Source organism: Narcine bancroftii, chromosome 3 (assembly GCF_036971445.1).
Source record: "Narcine bancroftii isolate sNarBan1 chromosome 3, sNarBan1.hap1, whole genome shotgun sequence".
Taxonomy (NCBI): Eukaryota; Metazoa; Chordata; class Chondrichthyes; order Torpediniformes; family Narcinidae; genus Narcine; species Narcine bancroftii.
In genome coordinates this window covers 326,420,458-326,426,019 of record NC_091471.1, presented here as the reverse complement: position 1 = coordinate 326,426,019, position 5,562 = coordinate 326,420,458, and the positions used below count along the sequence as shown (strand labels likewise).

The following is a 5,562-nucleotide window of genomic DNA, read 5'->3' as shown; positions in this document are numbered from 1 at the left end:
TCAACCTGTATGTTGACCTTGAGGGATGCATGGATTTAGACCCCAAGGCCCCTCTGTTCATCCACACTCTTAAGTAACCGACCATTAACCCTGGTCTCAGCCTTCAGGTTTGTCCTTCCAAAATGCATCACCTCACACTGATCGGGATTGAACTCCATCTGCCACTTCTCCGCATGACTGCATCCTTTCTGTATCCTCTTGTAACCCTCGACAACGCTCAGCTCTATTGACAACTGAAGTAACCGACCATTAACCCTGTACTCAGCTTTCTAGTTTGTTCTATCAAATTGCATCACCTCACACTGATCCAGATTGAACTCCATCTGCCACTTCTCCACTCAGTTCTGCATCTTGTCTGGATCCTTTTGTAACCTACAACAATTGTCCACACTGACCATCAATACCTCCAACCTTTGTGTCATCAGCAAACTTACTGACCCATCCTTCTGCTTCTAGAGTCAAAAAAAATTACAGTTCTGTGGCAAGTGATCTTGTTGGACTTGGAGCAATTTTGTTTCCCATTCATATACACAAGTCACCAATCAATAGTTCAGATATCGCAGCAATGTGAAATGTGGGAGCCCGCCCCCTCCCCCCCACCACTCCTTCAGACTCACTGGAAAAACGAAACCACTGTGGAACGTCAACAAAAGGGAACGGTTGGGAAGAGTCGAAAGGGTGCCTGACCCGGCTGTCTCCGCCAGCAGCTCGCTGTCCGTCAGGAACAACCGTCGGCGTGGCAACGCCCCCCCTCCCCGAGGATCGTCTGAGGTTTTACTGCAATTCAAATCGAGTTTTTGTTCTACTGCTGACAGGGAGATGACTGGGCGGTCGGAATAAAGTAAAACCACCTGCCCCTCCCTGTATAGGGCAGCAGCTGGGGCACCAGGCGGAATTCCAGTCTCCTCAACAGGGGGAGGGGAGGAGGTGGGAGACTGGAATTGGTAGGTGCAGAGGGGAGTGGAGAGGACAGAGTGTCCAAGAATGGAGTGGGGGGGGGGGGTGGTTTGAATGTGAGTGAAGGGAGATGAAGCGGAGGGGTAGAGAAAGGGTGGGGTGAACGAACTCAGAGCCGAGGACGGACCTCTCCATCTGAACATCTCTGACCCCCTCCCCACTCCCAACCACCCCATTCCCCCTCTCCCCTGGGGCAAGCAACGATGGGTCAGGGTGACTAGAGGGGTTTCATGGGGAGATGGACCCGGGGGAGGGGGTGGGGGAAGAGATGGACCCGGGGGAGGGGGTGGGGGAAGAGATGGACCCGGGGGAGGGGGTGGGGGAAGAGATGGACCCGGGGGAGGGGGTGGGGGAAGAGATGGACCCGGGGGAGGGGGTGGGGGAAGAGATGGACCCGGGGGAGGGGGTGGGGGAAGAGATGGACCCGGGGGAGGGGGTGGGGGAAGAGATGGACCCGGGGGAGGGGGTGGGGGAAGAGATGGACCCGGGGGAGGGGGTGGGGGAAGAGATGGACCCGGGGGAGGGGGTGGGGGAAGAGATGGACCCGGGGGAGGGGGTGGGGGAAGAGATGGACCCGGGGGAGGGGGTGGGGGAAGAGATGGACCCGGGGGAGGGGGTGGGGGAAGAGATGGACCCGGGGGAGGGGGTGGGGGAAGAGATGGACCCGGGGGAGGGGGTGGGGGAAGAGATGGACCCGGGGGAGGGGGTGGGGGAAGAGATGGACCCGGGGGAGGGGGTGGGGGAAGAGATGGACCCGGGGGAGGGGGTGGGGGAAGAGATGGACCCGGGGGAGGGGGTGGGGGAAGAGATGGACCCGGGGGAGGGGGTGGGGGAAGAGATGGACCCGGGGGAGGGGGTGGGGGAAGAGATGGACCCGGGGGAGGGGGTGGGGGAAGAGATGGACCCGGGGGAGGGGGGTGGGGGAAGAGATGGACCCGGGGGAGGGGGTGGGGGAAGAGATGGACCCGGGGGAGGGGGTGGGGGAAGAGATGGACCCGGGGGAGGGGGTGGGGGAAGAGATGGACCCGGGGGAGGGGGGTGGGGGAAGAGATGGACCCGGGGGAGGGGGTGGGGGAAGAGATGGACCCGGGGGAGGGGGTGGGGGAAGAGATGGACCCGGGGAGGGGGGTGGGGGAAGAGATGGACCCGGGGGAGGGGGGTGGGGGAAGAGATGGACCCGGGGGAGGGGGGTGGGGGAAGAGATGGACCCGGGGAGGGGGGTGGGGGAAGAGATGGACCCGGGGGAGGGGGGTGGGGGAAGAGATGGACCCGGGGGAGGGGGGTGGGGGAAGAGATGGACCCGGGGGAGGAGGGTGGGGGAAGAGATGGACCCGGGGGAGGGGGTGGGGGAAGAGATGGACCCGGGGGAGGGGGTGGGGGAAGAGATGGACCCGGGGGAGGGGGTGGGGGAAGAGATGGACCCGGGGGAGGGGGTGGGGGAAGAGATGGACCCGGGGGAGGGGGTGGGGGAAGAGATGGACCCGGGGGAGGGGGTGGGGGAAGAGATGGACCCGGGGGAGGGGGTGGGGGAAGAGATGGACCCGGGGGAGGGGGTGGGGGAAGAGATGGACCCGGGGGAGGGGGTGGGGGAAGAGATGGACCCGGGGAGGGGGTGGGGGAAGAGATGGACCCGGGGGAGGGGGGGTGGGGGAAGAGATGGACCCGGGGGAGGGGGGTGGGGGAAGAGATGGACCCGGGGGAGGAGGGTGGGGGAAGAGATGGACCCGGGGGAGGAGGGTGGGGGAAGAGATGGACCCGGGTGAGGAGGGTGGGGGAAGAGATGGACCCGGGGGAGGGGGGTGGGGGAAGAGATGGACCCGGGGGAGGGGGGTGGGGGAAGAGATGGACCCGGGGGAGGGGGGTGGGGGAAGAGATGGACCCGGGGGAGGAGGGTGGGGGAAGAGATGGACCCGGGGGAGGGGGGTGGGGGAAGAGATGGACCCGGGGGAGGGGGTGGGGGAAGAGATGGACCCGGGGGAGGGGGTGGGGGAAGAGATGGACCCGGGGGAGGGGGTGGGGGAAGAGATGGACCCGGGGGAGGGGGTGGGGGAAGAGATGGACCCGGGGGAGGGGGTGGGGGAAGAGATGGACCCGGGGGAGGGGGTGGGGGAAGAGATGGACCCGGGGGAGGGGGTGGGGGAAGGGATGGACCCAGGGAGGGGGTGGGGGAAGAGATGGACCCGGGGGAGGGGGTGGGGGAAGAGATGGACCCGGGGGAGGGAGGAGGAGGGGGGAAAGAGATGGACCCGGGGGAGGGAGGAGGAGGGGGGGGAAAGAGATGGACCCGGGGGAGGGAGAGGAGGGGGGGGAAAGAGATGGACCCGGGGGAGGGAGAGGAGGGGGGGGAAAGAGATGGACCCGGGGGCGGGAGAGGAGGGGGGGGGGGGAAGAGATGGACCCGAGGGGGGGGGTTGGGAGAGATGGACCCGGGGGGGGGGGGGGGGGGGTTGGGAGAGATGGACGGGGGGGGGGGGGGGGGTTGGGGGAGATGGACTCGGGGGACCGACACGCGGCGGGGAGACGGATCCCGCGGGGACCGACACGCGGCGGGGAGACGAAACCCGCGGGGACCGACACGCGGCGGGGAGACGAAACCCGCGGGGACCGACACGCGGCGGGGAGACGAAACCCGCGGGGACCGACACGCGGCGGGGAGACGAAACCCGCGGGGACCGACACGCGGCGGGGAGACGAAACCCGCGGGGACCGACACGCGGCGGGGAGACGAAACCCGCGGGGACCGACACGCGGCGGGGAGACGAAACCCGCGGGGACCGACACGCGGCGGGGAGACGAAACCCGCGGGGACCGACACGCGGCGGGGAGACGAAACCCGCGGGGACCGACACGCGGCGGGGAGACGAAACCCGCGGGGACCGACACGCGGCGGGGAGACGGGACGCGGCGGGGAGACGGGACGCGGCGGGGAGACGGGACGCGGCGGGGAGACGGGACGCGGCGGGGAGACGGGACGCGGCGGGGAGACGGGACGCGGCGGGGAGACGGGACGCGGCGGGGAGACGGGACGCGGCGGGGAGACGGGACGCGGCGGGGAGACGGGACGCGGCGGGGAGACGGGACGCGGCGGGGAGACGGGACGCGGCGGGGAGACGGAACCCGCGGGGACCGGGACGCGGCGGGGAGACGGAACCCGCGGGGACCGGGACGCGGCGGGGAGACGGAACCCGCGGGGACCGGGACGCGGCGGGGAGACGGAACCCGCGGGGACCGGGACGCGGCGGGGAGACGGAACCCGCGGGGACCGGGACGCGGCGGGGAGACGGAACCCGCGGGGACCGGGACGCGGCGGGGAGACGGAACCCGCGGGGACCGGGACGCGGCGGGGAGACGGAACCCGCGGGGACCGGGACGCGGCGGGGAGACGGAACCCGCGGGGACCGGGACGCGGTGGGGAGGGAGACGGCCTGGGGGTAACCAGGGGGAAACGGACCCGGGGGACGGGGGACCCACCACTCACTCGGCTCCTCGGACGCCTCCCCTCCGCCTGACTCAACGAAACCAAAATGGCGGCGCCGCCCAGCGACCCGGAAGTCCCGCCCTGACCCCGTGACGCCGCCGGGCTATCACCCGCTGAAGAAACGCCGCTTCGACAAACTAAATTGACAAATAAAACAAAAGCTATGGGGAAGGGGGAACAAACCTCCATATCATCCGTTGAACCGTCAATTCCCCGAACAATGACCGGTTTTATGTCACATTTAATTAAAGTGGAATCTCCACCATCATCCAAGATGGCGGCCCCCATGCGTCGCCCCTCCCGGCCCTTACCTTCCCACCGACCTCTTCCCTCTACCCGAATCAGCTCCCTGGGCCTCCGGCGGGCGGATTTTCAGCCGCTGCGCCTTTAGACGAGGCGGCGAGGGCGGTGCAAACGTGCGGAACGAACCGAAACCGTCCAGTCGCGGCCGGCGCCGGCAATATGGCGGTGCGGAAGTGACGTGCGGACAGACTTGCGCCCGTTCTTTTCTTGTAAACCCCCTGATTTTTTTTAAACTTTCGCTTTATTTTTTTTGTAAATATTTACCACATCGGCTGGTTTGAGGCGAAAATACCTCGAGAGATTTAAAAATAAAAATCAGTTGAGGGTTATTGCCGTGAGCGGAAGTGGAGCCCGGGTTAACGCAAAGCTTTTTTTTAGTTCGATTCCGCAGTATTTTTAAACATCCTTTATTTTCATTTTTAATCTGTTTTGAGGCTGAATTTGAACAAGGAAAAAGTAATAAAGAAGTAATGCAAAGTTCTTGGACGAGGTGAGGTGGGCGGGAAATAAAAACAAAATGGCGGCGCCCAGCTCCCGGGGATTTAAAAAAAAAGGCTCAGTCATTACCGCAAGATGGCGGCCTTGCGGGGCCAGGGCGGGGGTTGGTAAATCTTGTGGTTCTCGGATTCTCTTTGTGTGAATAGGGAGGAGGAGGAAGAATGAGGAGTTTTGGATTTCAGTCTTCAGACCATAAGAAGCAGGAGCTGGCCAATGGCTGATCATTGACTCAACACCACCGACCTGCCTTTTCCCTTTAATTCCTTTTTATCGTAAAAATCTATCCAACTGAACCTTAATGAAGTCGCCTCATCTGCTTCCCTGGG

At 65.2% G+C, this 5,562-nt stretch overlaps 1 long non-coding RNA gene across 1 annotated transcript; it reads right to left on the bottom strand.

Annotated features, from left to right (window-relative positions):
- Window positions 1-619: 619 nt before the first annotated feature.
- On the bottom strand, window positions 620-4,908 carry LOC138756565 (uncharacterized). The gene is made up of 3 exons (XR_011353159.1): window positions 4,747-4,908; window positions 4,429-4,572; window positions 620-777 (listed from the first exon to the last, which is right to left on the bottom strand). It is a non-coding gene; the product is annotated as an uncharacterized lncRNA (long non-coding RNA).
- Window positions 4,909-5,562: the final 654 nt, after the last annotated feature.